The following is a 19064-nucleotide window of genomic DNA, read 5'->3' as shown; positions in this document are numbered from 1 at the left end:
AGAGTTTCCACCCTGAGGAGCACTAAAAGCCTCCCTGGTCTGCCCCACTGAGGGCTTGTGCCTCATTCGTCTCTCACATCCTTCCACTTACCCCTCCCTAACCCCCCTTCCTGATGTCAAATAAAATACATGTATTTTCATAAACACAAACTCTCTTTATCTAACAAAACTCTGGGCGGGGCAGAAGGAGAGAGGAAATGAAACTCTGGTGAGACTGGGGAAAGGAAGCAGGAGAGTGGAGAAGAGAGGGTGGGAGAGGGGAGGGGGAAAGCTGGGAGGAGGGAGCTGGAAGGGGGAAGAAAGGGGAAGAAGGGGGAGGGGAAGCTCAGGGTTGGGGGTCTCGCTGGACCAACTTGATTTTCATGCAAACCTGCTCCTGGGTTCACATGTGGCCTTCGGTGGCCTGCTATAGCCAGCCATGTTCCTCCATCTAGTGCGGAGATCATGGACGTTGGGGGCATCCCCCCCAAACCTGAATGAGGTCCATCATCTCTACCCTGGATCAGGAAGGCACCCGCCTTCTCTGGGCCCTGGCAGGCTCCTGGGAGTTGGCAGACTGCTCCTGGGGAGTGGTGGAGGGCTGGCTGCCAGTGGCTTGCTGGCTCATGTTTTGGGGCCACTGGGTCAGGGGCAGTGACTGCTGGCTCCAGGCTGGCAGGCTTGGAGCTGGCACAGGCACTGTGGCCAGAGTCAACCCCTTTAAGGGCTCCAGGGATGGGGGAGGGAGGGGAGTGTTCTTGGTTGAGGCTGGAGTGGCCACCAGGGCACCCTGGGAAGGCTGGAAGCTCCCTATTTCAATATAAGGGTATGTCTACACTAGCCCCCTAGTTTGAACTAGGGTGGCTAATGTAGGCATTCGAACTTGCAAATGAAGCCCGGGATTTAAATATCCCAGGCTTCATTTGCATGTACCCGGGTGGGCACCATTTTTAAATCCCCTTAGTTCGAACGGACTGCCCGCGGCTACACACAGCAGTCAAAAGTTAATCCGAACTAAGTTCTTAGTTCGGATTAACTGTTACACCTCATTGCAGGATGGGTAACAGTTAATCCAAACTAAGGACTTCGTTTGGATTAACTTCTGACTGCTGCGTGTAGCCGCGGGCAGTCAGTTCGAACTAAGGGGATTTAAAAATGGTGCCCGCCCAGGAACATGCAAATGAAGCCTGGGATATTTAAATCCTGGGCTTCATTTGCAAGTTCGAATGCATACATTAGCCACCTTAGTTCGAACTGGGGGGCTAGTGTAGACATAACCTAAGTGTCTACACTGAACTTAATTCAAAATAGCTATTTTGAATTTGGAGTTATTCCTCATGGAATGAGGTTTACCAAATTCGAAATAAGTGCTCCGCTATTTCGATTTAATTTTGAAATAGGGGTTTGGCTGTGTAGACGCTCCTAAAGTTATTTTGAAATAACTTTGCTGCGTAGACATACCCAAAGGCTATGTCTAGACTACATCCCTTTTTCGGAAAAGGGATGTAAATTAGACATATCACAATTGCTAATGAAGCGGGGATTTAAATCTCCCCCGCTTCATTAGCACGGAGCTTTGCCGGAAAAAAGCACCAGTCTAGACGCTGATCTTGCTGAAAATAGAGTCTTTTCCGAAAGATCCCTTATCCCTCTTGAAATAAAGGATAAGGGATCTTTCGGAAAAGGCTTTATTTTCTGCAGGATCAGCGTCTAGACTGGTGCTTTTTTCCGGCAAAGCTCCGTGCAGAAAAAAAGTGGCAGCCATTTTTATGCTAATGAAGCGGGGGAGATTTAAATCCCCGCTTCATTAGCAATTGCGATACGTCTAATTTACATCCCTTTTCCGAAAAAGGGATGTAGTCTAGACATAACCTAAGAGCTCTTGCATAGTGGTAGCAATGTAGGTTATTATTTGTTTATGGTGTTGTGGGAGTAAGTACCAATCAGATGCAGCAAAGTGACATTACCATACTCTTCCAAGGAACTGCACAAACAGAATTATGCGCCAAAGTTAAGGGCACAGAAACAAAAATCTGTGCTTGAAAATCTGGTTGTGTATATTTATGCGCACAGTCTGGAGAAATGTTGTGGTTTTAGGTGTATTTTAATGCCTCTTTTTTTTAGAAACATAAAACAAATGGCATTTTTTGGCTGTGTCAGCTTAAAAACAATAAGAGTAGATTTTTCATATTAAAAAGAACAGGTTCCAGCTAGGGATGTAAAAAAAAATATATAAATATTAACTGTGTAACCGATAAAAATTCGGTTAACCACGGGGCTCGACTGCCAGCCCCAGGGGGCAGGTGATGTTCTAGCCAGGCCACACTGCACCAAAGGCCACAGTTCAGGTGTGTGCTCTAGATGGGTTGGGTGCTGGTTAACCAGTTACCCTGTATCACCCAGTAACCCTAGTTCCAACCCACACAGCTATTACAAATCAAGTTAAAAGACAGGACTATCCTTGAAAACAACTGTTGGATTGACTCCTCTAGCTCCCCGGATTGTACAGTTTTACCAGTCATCTGAGTTTTCAGTCTCAGCAGACAGGATTGTCATGAATCCAGATTTATTTCCTGCTATTTCATATCCCCCGTGGAAAAATCATGTTCACTTTAAGTTTCTTCATTGTTTCCTAAAGGAAGGTCATCTGTCTCTAGGGGTATGTCTACACTACCCTCCTAGTTCGAACTAGGAGGGTAATGTAGGCATACCGCACTTGGCGATCAGGGCTTTTTTGAGGAAAACCGCGTCTAGATTGGCCACGGACACTTTTCCACAAAAAGTGCTTTTGCGGAATAGCATTCTGCCAATCTAGACGCGCTTTTCCAAAAATGCTTTTAACAGAAAAATTTTCCATTAGAAGCATTTTCGGAAAATCATGCCAGTGTAGACGTAGCCTGAGTGTCAGTATATGGCTGCAGCCTGCCAGCAACACTCAGGTCACTGTCTGGCTTCTGCCACCCTCCGACTTCCAGCCTTTTGCCTAAAACATGTGTTCGGCAGTGTAAAGACTCTCCCGGAGAGTTCAGATATTACAGTTCCATAGCCCCGGTAAGGGGTCAACACAGAAGTTTGTTACTTTTGTCACCAAACAATTACTTTTAAACTCAACCTGGGTTAGTTTTGATTAAAGACAAAACAATGAGATAAGAACATAAGAACGGCCATACTGGGTCAGATCAAAGCTCCATCTACCCCAGTATCCTGTCTGTCGACAGTGGCCAATGCCAGATGCCCCAGAGGGAGGGAACGACAGATAATCTTCACGTTATCCCTCTTTTATCATCCATTTCCAGACAAACAGAGGCTAGGGACACCACTCCTACTCATCAGGGTAACATCAGCCTGATCTAGTGAGGACCAGCTGTAGGTGGTCCTTTAGTCGTCCTTTAGTGCTCCACAGTGACCTTTTCCCACAGAGCCACTCGGAGCGCACAATATGATGCTCCGGCGGTGATTTAAAGGGGCTGGGGTTCTGGCTGCTGCTGCAGTAGCAGAGGTGAGGGCAGGCCTGCAGGCATCCATTACCCTGGAATTCACTTCCCACATTCGTCCAGTTGTGCAAGGATTTGAAGATTTCCTGGGTATACTGAATGGGAGCCCTTTTCTCCTGACAGTCTCCTGACTGCGCTCTACACCTCCCTGAACACAGAAGAATATCAGCAAAGCCCCAGTTGCCAAAGAACTGAGTTGTACCTAGTTTGTATTTAAGAAAGGACTCGAGGCCAAAGGATGAAATCTGTTTTACCAGCAAGCATGGTGGCTGCAGTATCATGGAGGAAATAGGGTTGTCCCTTTTGCAGGCCAGACTGAAAGGTGCTTAAATCTCTGTGCACAAATTCCTGCTATTTATACATCCCCGTGTCAGCTCACTCTATACAAGGGACAGTTGAGAGTCCATGATTATTTATTAATTGTTTTACAATAGCACAAAAAGGACAAGGCCATGTCTACACTACCAGGTTATTTTGAAAAATGTGATTTAGAAATAATTCCCGAAATAACTACCTCGAAATATGCTTATTTCTCTGCACAAGCAGGAGTTATTTCAAAATATCAAGCCCCTTATTTTGAAATAACAGGCCTGGTAGTAGTGTGGACACTCACCTTGTTATTTCAGAAGAAGGGGAGTGATTTCAAAATAACTCCTCAGTATAGGCATGCCCTAACAGAGAGAGGGTCCTATAGTGGGTAAAAGACAGCCCCTGCCCAATGAGTGTACAAGGAAGACTAAAGGGGCATGTCTACACAGCAGGGCTAAACTCGAAATAAGCGACACAACTTGAGCTATGCTAATTGTGTTGCTTAAGCCGAAATAGCTTATTTCGACTTTTGGCGCTGTCTACACAACGAAATAGAGCACTCTTCCCCTGACTTATTTTACTCCTCATACAACAAGGATTACAGAAGTCAGAGCAAGAAGCCCGGTATTTCAAATTTATTTCAAAATAATGGTCTTGCTGTGTAGATGCGCACTATGGGTATGTCTAAACAGCAAAGTTATTTCGAAATAACAGCCGTTATTTTGAAATAACTTTCCTAGCATCTACACAGCCATTCTGTTATTTCGAAATTAATTCAAAATAGCGGCGGGCTTATTTCAAAATTGGTAAACCTCATTCCACGAGGAATAGTGCCAATTTTGAAATTGCTATTTCAAAATAAGTGCTGTGTAGATGCTTATTTCAAAATAAGGGGCCTCCAGCCCTTCTCAGGGTGCCCTGCTGGCCGCCCTGGCCACAAGGCTTCTCCTGATTTGATACCCTGTTGGAACTGGTTCTAACCAGCCTTAAATGCGATTCAATGTCCACTCAGTGTGGACGTGCTATTTCAAAATAGAAACACACTATTTTGAAATGCATTCGGTGTGTAGACATGTTATTTCGAAATAGCTATTTCGAATGAACTATTTCAAAATAGCTTATTTCGAAATAACGCTGTAGTGTAGACATACCCTATGTTATTTCGGAATAATTCCAGTTGACGTGTGTAGACATAGCCAAGTTGAGCCAGGAATTAAAATCATAGAATCATAGGGTTGGAAGAGACCTCAGGAGGTCATCGAGTCCAGCCCCCTGTTCAAAGCAGAACCAACCCCAATTGAACGCACATCACTCAAATCCCAAGTCCATTACCGGATCCGCTAGCTCAACTTATTCCAGTCTTTTTGGTAATGAAACAGCAGCCGTCCTGAGACGAGCTGTAAAACTGTGAGGGCTTCACATGCTTTGAATATCACCTTGAGGTGAATCCATTGGCTTCGCTTAAGCATTCCCTATTTATTGTCCATTCCAGCCAGGGCTTAAGTATTAATCAATTAATCATTTCTGAAGTTTAATCAAGTGCAGGAGCTGTAATCAATTGGCCACCCAATGGAACATAAGGATGTTTGCTTGACTGCCCGCCTACCCTCTCGAATCTTAATTAGCAATTATCTCCGCTGGGTGACCCCTTGATCCTGCACAGTTTAGCTGAAGAATAAATATATCCAAGTGGTAATTTCACCTTTTGCCTTCACCACTTGGTATTATTCTGAGTGTTTAAATAAATTCCCAGCCTCTGCCGAGCTTGCAAGATGGGGAAATCTTCACTTAAACCTGCAATTACTGTAATGAGAAAATATAACAAAGTTATCCTTAGGGCAGGGGAAAAACATGAAACATCCTTTTCTCCCCTTACTCGAAACCTTCTTTTGCTCACGCCCACGGACAGAGAACGTTGGCATTTTAATGCTGCCCCTTTTAGCTTTCTACAGTCAGAACCAACGGGCTGGAATTTAATGGGAAGGTTTCTTGGGGTAGCTTGGACCCAGGTTTCACTGCTTCCTTCCAGCCACTTCTTCAGAAAGACCAGTTAAATCACAGCACTCTATGAGCCATGTGCCGATCACATTTGCTTTGAACTGAGTGCTCACTGGCAGATGTGGTCTGGGAAGAGCCAGCGTGGTTTTTTTCCCCTCACCAAGACCCCTTGGCAGCATGGTAGGTCTTGTGAACTCGTGCTTTGGCTCTTTTTAGAGTGGCCCAAGAAAGGAGGAAGTGGATGTCTGTAGCCACCTGTGGATTCCATCCTGTTTCTACCATGCCCCTTTCAAAGGGGACTTGCCTCTGAAAAGTCATTGAGTGCCTTCAACTCCCACCGATTTCTGCTCACGGTGGGCAACACCGTCCCCTACCACTCGCTGGCCAGCTGTACGGGGGCTTTAAAAAAATCAAGAGCCATTGATTTCTTACTTAATGATGGATGTGATGGGGTGTGTTCCCCACACTAGCCCTGAGAAGGTCAATTAGGCTGGACAGGCCTAATTATACAATTAAGCAAGATGTAAGGGAGAAATATAGGCTCCAAGACAGGTCATTTGTTAGAAGCAGGCTTAGCTGGGTAGGTTCAGGAGGGACCTGTATAAACCCCAGGTGCTAAGAGCAGAAGGGGGTGGTGAGGAAGGCAGGCAGGCAATGATTACTCCTTGAGTGGGGAGAGTTGGGAAACTGGTATGCCTGGAGACAGAGGAAGCCAGGTATGTGGGGAGAAGTCCTGGAAGACATCAGCAAAAGCTGGCATTGCAGGATGAGAGTGCATGTTACAGGATCCCTGGCATGGGGCTGATTTGGAGGGGGGGTGCCCTGCTGCTCCTGCAGGGCAGATGGGGGGGGACTTGATCCCTCAATCCCAGGCAAAAGAAGCTGTTGCTTTATCCATTAGGCCCCTGGGACCCACCTCCAGCCTGGGGCAGGCAGCTTGCTCTGGTGCCGCACCGTGGAGCACAGGGCCACTGGTACCCACCCCACTTCCCTATCTGCAGCTGATGCCAGCTCCAGCCCTGGGTAAGCTAGTGATGTCTGTCTGACATCAGCAGGGATAAGGCATCAGCCTCTGTTCCCTGGGATTGTGGGTTCAAGTCACCCCAAACCCCACCCCCACATCCCAGGAGCAGCTGGGCAGCCACTACCAGCTTCCCTAGGGCCAGAGCTGGCATCAGCTGAAGGTAAGGAGGATAAAGCATGAGCTGAAAGAGGTGGGGTGGTCCCCAGTGGCCTAATGGAGACGGCATCTGCTGCCAGAGCCTAGGATTGTGGGTTCAAGTTCCACATTATGCCCTAGAGCTGGCATGGGGTGGGTCCCAGACACTGAGGAATGACTTGGTGTGAGCCCAGACAGCTGACCTGGAAGGACTGTGACTTCCCCTGAAGGGGAGGAACACAGTTAGATTGCCAAGCCATGGCCTGGAAGCTGACCCTCCAAAAGGGAGAGCTATGCAGCCCAAGAGAAGACAACAGGTAGGGAGAGCAAAGCACCTGGCAGAGCTAATCCCCAGCAGCAGTGAGAGGAAACCCCATTGCACCTGACCTGAGACGGATTCTGCAAATGAAATTGAGCTGGCAGTCTTGTTGAGCTAGAAGCCAGGCTAGAACTCGTGTTTGCCTTCCCTAGATGCCTGGGCACCAGGGTAATGCTATGTGGAATAAAAAGGTGTTCAGAACCAGGAGGAATCATTCAAACCGACCCCCCAGCAGTTCCAGAAACATCTCCTCTTGGCTTTTGAAAGCTGGCCTGGAAGCCAGTCTTTCTAGGATTGCAGAAGTGAGCTTCTCCCTGTCTGTCAGCCCACTAAGGAAGATTAGGCCAAGTTTGCTTTGACGAACAGGGCTATGGAAGAAGAGTGCATCGGCAGAGACGTCTGAAGATAAATAGCAGTAATACTGCAGCGGTATAAAGCTGTCATCAGCAATATTCCCACTGGGCAAGTGAATAAAATATTTGCTTTAAACAGTGCAATATTCCCAGGAGAAGGACCCTAAATTAGACCTTGGGATAGCTTCCTATTACTGAGGCATGATGGATGTCCACGCATTAAAGAAGCCATCTCCAGCCATTGGAAGTGCCGGTACAGATGAAATATTTTGATGAAGTACGGCTGTTCAGGCTTATATATTGAAAAATGCATTGGCTTCAGAGGTAGAGGCACTCAGCGGAGCTTTTGCCGGGTTCTCTCGGTTTGTATTCTTGCAACGTGAGGAAGGGGAGCAAAATAGCCACAGGAGCAAGAACAAAATTTTCACCTCCACGCTCCAAGCCCCAGACTCGGATGTCTGGGGGAAAAGTTGCAGGCAGTTCTATCTGTTTGAACGTGGGAGGGACTGAGGGACTGTCAGTGAACGCCCAACCAAACAAATGCGTATTGTGACCGACCAAAGGCAGCAGGCTGCAGGAATTTGGAGGAGGGCAGGTACACTGGTAGTTGGGCGAGTGGGTTCCTATTCCCTGAATAGACTGCCAGAGATGGCAGCTCAGCAATTAAGATAGGCAGGCGCTTGAGACTCATTAGCAGCAGCAGGCTAATTGGACACCTGCAGCCAATTAAGGCCTACTGGTTGTAACACGCTGTGACTCATCACTGGAGCGCCTCCTGCTGGTCGCTCTGGGAATTAGCTTCTTGCTGCTGGAGCGCCCCCTTCTGGCTGGTGTCTCCCCATGTCTCTACACTTTGGGGTCCTCCCCCTCTGGAAACCCCGAACCTCCTATGCCCTGTTTGCCTCAGTGACCCATTGCCAGACTTCATCAAGCCCTTTACCTCAGGGGCAAACTGTAGTCTGAAATGATCACGCATTGTTGGCAAGGGGTGTGGATCTGCTGCCTTTGTTTTCCCTGGCTCTCCCAGCATCCCTAGTAGTCTCAGGCCTTGCTTCAGGTCCTGCAGCCCAGGAGTTTGCCTAGCCAGCTTCCCAGCTCTGCCCGCCTTTCCACAGACCTACTCTAACTACAGCCCTAGTATTCTCAGGCCCTGTCTCCAGAAGCCTTCAGCTTCCCTGGTAACCAAGTCCCTCCCATTCCCCAGTCAGAACAAGAGTGCATGTGTTTCCACCCCACCAGGAGCCTTTATTTATACAGCCCTCAGCTGGCCCCTAATTGGCTCATACCGGCCACAGCTACTGGCTCCACAGCTCCATTGCTCCAGCCCTCTCCCAGGCTGGGTTTTAACCCTTAAAAGGCCAGTGCAGGGCAGACTGTCCGTCACACTGGTCCACTATAAAAGGCTTCCCCTCAGGTAAGGCAGGGGAAAGGAGAGGAGTGACGGATGGGAGAGGAGGAAATGCAGAGTGGAGGAAAACTGGAGGGTGCCAGGAGAAGGTTCTGTGGGAGTCTTTGGGGAAGTGGCTCAGGGAGAGGTTGCTATTCTATGGGGATAAGGGCAAGATCCTCACTACTGGCTGCTACCTAGGGCCCTGGGCCAGAACCCATAGTCAGTGGACGGGACCGGCTTCCCCCCAACCCTCCCCATGCCTGTTGGGCCACCACTGGGGGGGAAATGGGGACTCTCTGACCACCGAAGGGTTTTTTCCCTAGCCAGTGGCTTGCCTGTGATAAGTACGGCTCATTAAATGGGGACTTTCACCTCTGGGAGAGACAAGAGGTGGTGGGAGGGTCACTCCGAGCCTCTGAGGCACACTAAAAATCCATCAGGAAGTACAACCGGAGCACCGCTACAGTATTTAAGCACCCCCGTGACAATGTACCCCTTTCGGTATGGCTATGTCTAGACTGCACGCGGAACTTTCGAAAGAGCGGCTTGCTTTTTCGAAAGAAAGCATCCAGCGAGTCTGGATGCTCTCTTTTGAAGAAGCCCTATTTACATTGAAGAACGCCTTCTTTCGAAAGAGGAACTTTCGAAAGAAGGCGTTCTTCCTCGTGAAATGAGGTTTACCGCCATCGAAAGAAAAGCCGCGTTCTTTTGATTTAATTTCGAAAGAACGCGGCTTGAGTCTGGACGCAGGGGAAGTTTTTTCGGAAAAAGGTTACTTTTCCCGAAAAAACCCCTGAGTCTGGACACAGCCTAAGAGTGGTGTCCATTCAATTTAGCACAGTGGGGTCCATGAATGAGGTTTAACACAGATAATTAACAAAAGGAACTATATTTGAGCATCGGGCTCCCCCCATTGACTTGGCTGAAGACGGTTCCTCCTGCTCTTTCCCTAGTGTTGCGTTATCCTAAGACTGATTCCCCCCTCCTTTATTTCCTATCCTTATTATTTGTCATCCAACTCGATTTTGTTCTTTTCAACTGGCTGCTGCTGTTTGCTTCCCATGTGCTTGGCAAATTACCGACGCTCTGCAACATGGACAGAGGAAGGGCCTGCTGGTTTGCACAGTCCAGGGAATGGAGAAAAAGGACCGTGCAAAGGTCAAAAGCAGCAGAGCTCGCTAACCCCTGTGGTCTCTGAAGGGATTGCTGTGCCAGGGTCAGGCAGGGCATTTTCTTCTAATAAAGGCTTGAAGAAGAACAGGGGAAAATGGCCCAGCCATACCACAAATTAATAATCGGGACAATGAGTGGAAGGAGGTTATTGAAACAGCAAACGGGACTGCACATAGGAAGGAAAGGAAAATGTAATGAAGCAGGGCTGCCTTTTTAGCAATGCATTTTCGGACTTTTCACATGCAGGTGTCTAATGGTGCTTCCTTTTGTTAGCTACAGAAATAGTAAAATAGAGAGAAAACTAGGACCCAATTCTGGTGCCTGAGAAAGCTTTGCCTTTCACTTCTTTGGGGTCTTTGCTGCATCATTTGAAGGCGCTAGTTAGGAAACGGCACAACTGCTAGCGGAAGACATTTTCTTGGGCAGGATTTAAAAGACAAGGAGATTAAATAACTCTAGATTAAAATAAAATGACCCTTGATTATGTTCCCTTAATTACACACGGTAGAGTAGAGGGAACTTTTTTTCCCCTATGAAAAGAGTAGATACACGTACTCTGAAAATACTCTCTGAGATTCACTCTAGAGATTCCTACCGCCTTTGTGGGGGTGTTGAAACCTCATCAGTCCCTGCATCAGAAGGAGATGATTTTGAGCACCAGTGACAGGGAGGCTGTCTGATTGGCTCATCTGACGTGAATAATGTAACAAGCCAAGAGCGCCAGGGCTGAATCTGCCTTCCCGCCCTTACTGGAGCACCCCCAGAAGTGGGGCACAGAAGGAGATGTCGGGGGGAGGGGAGGATGTGTTATGAACTGAGGAGATTTTGGTGGATGGGGGCATGGTTGAGTGCATAGATTAGGAGCTGGAATTTGAGGCCAGGAGGAACGAGGAAGGTTAATATTGAGTTGAAAGGAGAGGGGCAAACACAGGAGCATCCCAACAGCCTTTGTAGCTATGGGCTAAAACGGCTCCTTGCCATTTTACTGGCTGTTGAGGCAACCAATCCCATTTCAACTAGGCCTGAGCCAAGGTTATAGAGGAGGAAGGGCTGCTGCTTTTCCCACAAGGCCCCTCAGATCTTTTCTTAAGCGTGCCGTTAAAACAGTTATGTCAAGTGAAAACACTAATGATGCCAGCCAAGCCTTCTTCCATCTACATCTCTAATGAAATGGTTTCTGCATCCCTAGAGGGGGGAAAAAGGAGAATTGGTTCCCTCTCTCAATTATTTTTCCAGTCTATTAAATTGTCTAAACTACGGCTTCTCGGAAAACAAATAAATAAATAAAGGGAAAACCAGAGAGAAGGAAAGAAGTAGAAGCCTCGGCTTATCGCCTCTGGCACCGTTGTCTCACCATACCCAGGAGATATGTTTAGAAGCGTGGCTTTACAACCGAAAGAGAAAACAAAGCTACAGCAAGAGCGCCTGCAAATAGACAGCCCCGTTGTGCACAAAATGGAGCCGCCTGCTTTCTCACCACAGCCATTCACTCAATAGGCTCCTACTTGCAGCAAAGATGGGCATTAAGGAAGGCTGAGGGTGGGAGAAGGAAGAGGAATAATTCCTTTTTAACACCCAGAGCGTGGTCATCTTTTAACACCCCTCTGTTTTCCCCCCCCCAAGTTAATCACAAAACCAGCTTGGTCCTGTTGTATCGTAAATATAAATTGATGAATGCACTTACTTTTGGGTGCACCTGCAAGGAGTGCAGTCACGCTTGGCTTTGAAATACTGGTACTCGTGTCAGCAGAAAGGAGTAGGTAGGGTGTCCTAAGCCGAGCCTTGTGGGCTTTCTGGGATAAGGAGCACATCTTTTTGGTTTTTGCTTGAACGGCCCCGAGCAAAATTGTTGTGTGCTGTAACGGAACATTGTTCTATTTCTTAACATTTAGAACAATGCACTAGAACAGAGACAAAGCGGACTGATTTAGGGAGCAGAGAAGACACCCAGGGCTGTCCTGGGGCATACCAAAACACACTGCAATGTAGGGCACCCAAAAATTAGGGGCTACACATTTTTGGGAGCCCCTATGCTGCCGTATGTACTTATATGCCAGAGGATGGCCTTGCCATCTGCTTCTCTGCTTCTTGGTTCATCTCCAGCCCCTCTCCCCGACTGTTCTCTGCTGCTGATGGCAGGGCATCTCCTGGCCTCCTCCCCTGCACACATGCTCTTCTCAGTCAAGATCTGACTGCCAGGGCTCCTTCCTGCCAAACTGGGGGTGAAGAGGAGCCCCCAGACTCTGTGCATCTGCTCTGGCCCCAGGGAAGTCTCTGAGCTGTGGCAGAAGCTGCACGGGAGGGAGGGGGCAGGGAAGGGAAGCCCCAGGCTCCTGGCAGATGTTGCACCTGGGGGGGGCTGCCTCTGTTGCGTCAAGCCCCATAATTTGTAAGGACCACCCTGTAGACCCTTTACTCTAGACTAGCTGGCTGGCAACTGACTGCTCCTAGGTCTCGGCCCCGGCTGCAGACTTCCCTGCCTGCCAGAGCCTGTCACCTGTAAACAGAGCCGTGAAAAAAATCGCTGAGCATGTGGCGTGGCAGTTTGCCGTGTCAGTAGATCCCCACACCGAGGTCGTCGTTCTGGGCTGGGACTTCCAGGAGCTACCACAATACACATAATAATAAAAATCATGACAAGGAATTTAGGAGAGACTCTAGTGCAGTGGGGATCTCTGCTGCGTCCCTGGTTCTTCCACTGTTCTGCGGTGGGATTTCAGGCTAGTCACTGCACATATCCACTGGGTCTCTATTTCCCCCCTTCCCCATCTGTAAAATGGGGGTAATAATACTAGTTAACCTCCTTTCGTTATGTGTTTGGAGATCTATGGATGAAAATCGCTAGGTCAGAACTAAATATCGTTGCCTAGGTCTACACTAGACCAGGCAGGTCAGCTTAAGGTATGCCACCCAGCTATGCAAAATGCGTAGCTGTATTCAGCTTACCGTAAACCAGTCCGCTGCAGTGTCTACAGTGTGGGAGGCCAAGGGGAGGACACACTCCCATTAGCTTCCCTTACTCCTTACAAGACACTGGTGGGGGCTGCCCTCAGTGTTCATAAGAGCATAAGAATGGCCATACTGGGTCAGATCAAAGGTCTATTCAGCCCAGTATCCTGTCTGCTGACAGTGACGCATGCCAGATGCCCCAGAGGGAATGAGCCGCACAGGTAACGATCAAGCAATCTCTCTTCTGCCATCCATCTCCACCTTCTGACAAACAGAAACTAGGGACATCATTTCTTACCCATACTGGCTAATAGCCATTAATGGACTTAACCTCCATGGCTATGTCTACACTGGCGCGATCTCGCGCCAAAGCAGCCGCTCTTGCGCAAAAACTTGCTGCCTGTCTACACTGGCCGTGTGTTTTTGTGCAAGTAAACTGACGTTCTAATGTATGAAATCAGGGCTTCTTGCACCAGAACTCTGACGCTCCCGCTCAGGAATAAGCCCTCTTGCACAAGAGCTCTTCCAGAAGAGGCCAGTGTAGACAGGCAACTTGAATTTCTTGCGCAAGAAAGCCCTATGGTTACAATGGCCATCAGAGCTTTCTTGCGTGAGAGAGCGTATACACTGGCATGGATGCTCTTGCGCAAAAGCAGATGCCAGTGTAGACGCTCTCTTCTGGAAGAGTTTTTGCAGAAGAACTCTTCCACAAAAGAGTTTTTGCGTGAGAATGCGCCAGTGTAGATGTAGCCCATGAATTTATCTAGTTCTCCTTTAAACCCTGTTTTAGTCCTAGCCTTCACAACCTCCTCAGGCAAGGAGTTCCACAGATTGACTATGCGCTGTGTGAAGAACTTCCTTTTATTTGTTTTAAACCTGCTGCCCATTAGTTTCATTTGGTGGCCCCGAGTTCTTATATTATGGGAACAAATAAATAACTTTTCCTTATTCACTTTTTCCACACCACTCATGATTTTATAGACCTCTATCATATCCCCCCTTAGTCTCCTCTTTTCCAAGCTGAAAAGTGCCAGTCTCTTTAATCTCTCCTCAGATGGGGCCCATTCCAAACCCCTAATCATTTTAGTTGACCTTCTCTGAACCTTTTCTAATGCCAGTATAGCTACCCTAGACCCGCTAAATGGAGCGCTAGAAGATCAGCCTCCAGAGGGTTGATCTTCACCGTAGTTTAGACATGCCCCAGGTTGGTTCATGCATGTACTTTTTGCCTGGTTTTAGACCCCTGGATTTGCTGGTCCTCCAGAAATAGAATGAGGAACACAGCATCAAAAAAGCAATGAGAGGAAGCTGGAAACCACAGCTGGTGGCACGTGGTAACTTTTATTTGTTTGTATTTTTAGTGGGGAACAGTTGCATGGACACGGGAGCAGATATGTGCTCTGGAGCATACAGCGCATTAGCAGACAGAGTAAGGAAGAGCCATGTTAAGCAGAAGATGATGCAACTTTCAATTATTTTTTTCTAAGGAAAATAAATACACAGCTCCTTCAAAACAGGACAAGACACATAAGAACGGCCCTACTGGGACAGACCAACTGTCCATCCAGCCCAGTGTCCTGTCTGTCAACAGTGGCCAATGCCAGATGCCCCAGAGGGAGGGGACACAACAGGTAATCCTCACTTGATCCCCCACTATCATGCACCTCTGGAGTAACAGAAGCTAGGGACACCTTTCCTACCCATCCTGGCTAATAGCTATTGAAGGACCTAACCTCCATGAATCTATCTAGCTCCCCTTTGAAGCCCAAAGTCCTGGCACTCACCACATCCTCTGGCAAGGAGTTCCACAGATTGACTGTACTCTGAGTGAGAAACACAGATTCACGGGGTCAACTTCAAAGACTCCGGAGCTAAGCTGGTGCATAGGGTTGCCTGAGCACAGCTCCTATGCCACAGTCCTTTTCATTAACATATGAGGGTGTGGCCACGGATAATGGGTGTGGCCAGAACATCTCTATGCCTCAGTGGTGACTAGCTTCAGGAACTGGGCTGGCACAGGAACAGCACCATGATCCGAGTGAGGGCTTAACTATTTTCTGCTGACTTCCACCTTCCCTTGCTTGGCCTCAGCCAAGAACCTGGCCCACCCCAAGAGCCGATTTACAGTTACGACACGCTCTTCTGTCACCCACACATAACTTCCCTTCTTGCTGAAGCTTTCAAGCAGTGCTGTGTACCAGACTCTCGCAGGCCAGCTCTGGCTCGAGGCCTGCACAATGACTCGTTGCCAACTCCATCAAGGGCTGAAATGAGAAGATTGGAAAATCATATTTTGAGGGCTCGGTCTCACAGGCTGGCAAATCAGATTATATTTTCATCGCTTTGGAATAAAATACTGCATGCCGCTTGCAAAGTGAATAATGCCGAAATAAGCAGGCTCTTTTTAATCAATCATTGCACTGAGTAGGGCTACGCTTTATCTTCTAAGTACTGAGGGGAAAAGGGAGGGGGAGAAAAATGAATGTAGCCACGATTTCTTCTTTGTTTTCCCTTCCCTCCCTACGTGATTTTGTCCCTGTTGCTCTTCCCAAGAATCCATACTGTGTGTGGGAAGGGAGGGGGTGCAGTTGGGTGGGGGAGGGGGTCATGGCAATATATCTGCCACAGCATTCGCAAAAGGAGTTGTACCTCCAGGATAAATCCTGTTCTAAGTGCGGGGAGGTTTCCACTCTGTATGGAGAACAGGCCCATGATCTTGCAGGGATGATGAAGGGCTCAGTTCTGTTCTAACTGGTGTTGACAGGAATGTTGCCATGGACTCCAAAGGGAATTGGATTCGGCACATGAGAAAAGGGCCGGCTGATATGGCCTTCTGGGAACCACACGTGCAGCAGGACATTGTGGCCAGAGGAAAATTAGGCAGGGGCTGCCTACCAGTCAACTCACGTCCATGTCTCAGGTAGCAGCAAAGTGCTTCTCGCTGTCTCCCCTCAGTCCCCACATCCTTATCCCAGCTGACAGGGGTGGCAAAGGCAGCAACTGCTCTGGGGCCCGGCGACTCAAAGGGGCCCGGGGCCCTTTAAATTACCACCAGAGCCCCAGGTGGTGCACTCCACATGGTGCTGAGGGAGGGAGGCATGCTCTGGGTGGTGCTGAGGGCCAGCTTCCCTGCCCCACACCTTCCTCCTCAGGCCCCGCCCCTTCCAAGAGCATGGTGCCATCCCCCCCTCCATCTTGCCCAGGAGCCTGGTGACTCTGTCAGCTTCCCTGTCCCAAACAGTCCTGGCAGGTGATCCACCAGCCATCAACTCTGGTCTTCTTCATGGCACTGGCCCGTGCTAACTTTCACTCTCCATGGTTTTAGCTCACTGCAGCGAAGGCAGAGCATCGGGGACGGGCAACGCACAGCTGCTGTGTCAGATGCGGTACCAAGTCAGTACTGCTGAAATATTCATCATGTCTATTTCTGAGCAGCTGCAAGGGAACGTACAGCCGGCGTCGCGGTGCACAATCCCCCCATAGGAGCACGTGTTAAAAAATAGACGAACTCCTTGGGATCACCATTTTTCAATATGTTCAGCAAGTCAAAAAGTCCCCAAAAATTGTTTTGAGTTGAATTAAATATTCCGTTTGACCACAAAATGAAATATGTTTCATTTCAGTTTCGAGCAGTTCATATTCTTAAATTAATCATTAAAAGAACACTTTTAATCAGTTGAAATAAAAAAAAACCAAACAAACCCAAATCTTTCCTTTCGAAAAAATTGTGTCACAACGAAACACAGATTTTTTTTTCTTTGGGGGTGGGGGCATTACTTGTTTTTTGATAAGGACACTTCCGTGCAATTGAAATGAATTTGCAAAATGTTTTGATGTTAATGAATACACACGTTTTTGCCCTCCCCCCTCAAAAAATTAAAGTTTGGGTCATAACTTTTCAACCGACTCCAGTCTAAACATTTTATTGGCATTCTTTAGAATCGACACTTATACCAGCCATTGCCTCTGAACAATGCACACATGAGTAACACCTTTAAACCACCTCCTTCTTGGATACCCGATATTGCCTCTGCATGCCTACCCACAATAATGGCCCGCTGCATGCCAAGAATTTCAAGGCACATTAGAATAAAATGAAAGAGACTCATAAAACTAGGTTACAACAAAGGGACCCCACAAGGTATATTAAAAAGTTAAACATAGCTGGATGCTTTCAAAGTCAAGCACCAAGGTATGCTGAGAACCTGTCCTCCCTTTGTCTCCCTGTCACTTCTTGAAGGAATTCTGTAATTGAGTAATCAGCTTGCTGGTTGCCATGGCAGCGGCTCCGGGCCTGCTGCATTTAGCAGGCCTCCTCTCCCTTTGTCTCTGCCTCGGTAGCCACCCACCCAGGCTACCACTGGCAGTTCTGCAACTTTTGGGTGTTGCTGTCACAGCCAGCGCCCAGGACTTGGCACAAGGCAGGGGACGGTGGGAAATATGGGATAGGAAGGATAGTCCGAAGGCCAATTTTGTGCAGACTCTCCCCCTTCAAAGTTCTGCGTTTCAGAGTGCGTTCTTAATCGTTTAATTGGGTGTGAATTTCAACCTCTGAGACAAACGGCTCCTTTCCAATCTCCCACCAGTCATTGGCTTGAAAGGGTTACTCTTGATTAACACCTAGAGTGAAAGGCAACTTCAACCTTTTCCCTCCAGGATCGATACTGGAAATGCAATTTCGCTGTGGCCTTGACAGGGTGATTAAATTCAGCGTGTGCTGATTAACACGGAGGTCTGTCGCTGGATGCTGTACCTCCCCAGCTGCAGAACACGAAGTCTGTGTAGAGAGAGGAGAGCAGAAATGAGGGGATCTATGCTTCTAAAATCCACAGGGAGGGCCAACTTCTTTCATGCAGCGCACAAACATCCCTGGGGTCACTTACTCCCACAGGGAAGCATCATCAGTTGAAAGAGGTTTCTGCTGGGGTAATAACCACAATTCCCAGAGGGAAAGATGATTAAGTTACACAATAGGGCCGAAACTCGTTCAGGAAATAAGAACCCTGCAACCTCATAGAATCAAAGAATACTAGGACTGGAAGGGACCTCGAGAGGTCATCGAGTCCTGTCCCCTGACCTCATGGCAGGACCAAATACTGTCTAGACCATCCCTGACAAACATTTATCTAATCTACTCTTAAATATCTCCAGAGATGGGGATTCCACAACCTCCCTGGGCAATTTATTCCAGTGTTTAACCACCCTGACAGTTAAGAACTTTTTCCTAATGTCTAACCTAATCCTCCCTTGCTGCAGTTTAAGCCCATTGCTTCTTGTTCTATCCTCAGAGGCCACGTAACAGGATGTGTTCCTGGCCATTAGATCTTGGTCTTCATGTCACGCTCACAGCTATTGACCATTTCTTGCCATCTCTGACTGCAGAATGCTTGTATATAAAAGGCGCCTTTTTCTGCCTTTTGACTGACACTGGAAGAGGGATCCCTCATGTGCATCAGTCTGTGGAACAGGCAACATATAGCATAACAATGACATGGACTTCTTAAATTCCAGTGGAGAAGGAGAGAAAAATTGTTATTTCCCCTATCACCTTGCCCTGCGGCAGTGCCCCACACTCCAGGGACTTCCCCTCCCAGGGATCCCCTATACCCATCTTGCTTCAGTGACCCAATGCCAGGCGTCATCTAGTCCCTACCTCAGGGCAAACTGCAGTCTGAAACCACCACTCATCATTGGCGGGGAGTGGACCTGCTGCCTTCTCCTATCCTGGCTGCTCCTCTGCAGCCCTAGTACCCCTTAGGCCTTGAGAACAAGGCCTCAGCCTGGGAGTTGGGTCAGGGCAGAGCTCCCCAGCTCTGTTTGCCTTTCCCCATCCCTGGTTTGTCACAGGTGCCCTGTTGTAGCTCCCTGGGCAGCCAGGTGCTTCCTGCTCGCTCCATGGCTGGAGCAAGAATGTGCTCCCCTCAGACCTTGAAGCCTTTTA

The sequence above is a fragment of the Pelodiscus sinensis genome, chromosome 16 (genome assembly GCF_052426305.1).
Source record: "Pelodiscus sinensis isolate ZL-2025 chromosome 16, ASM5242630v1, whole genome shotgun sequence".
Classification (NCBI taxonomy): domain Eukaryota; kingdom Metazoa; phylum Chordata; order Testudines; family Trionychidae; genus Pelodiscus; species Pelodiscus sinensis.
Note: the sequence above shows the minus strand (reverse complement) of the source record.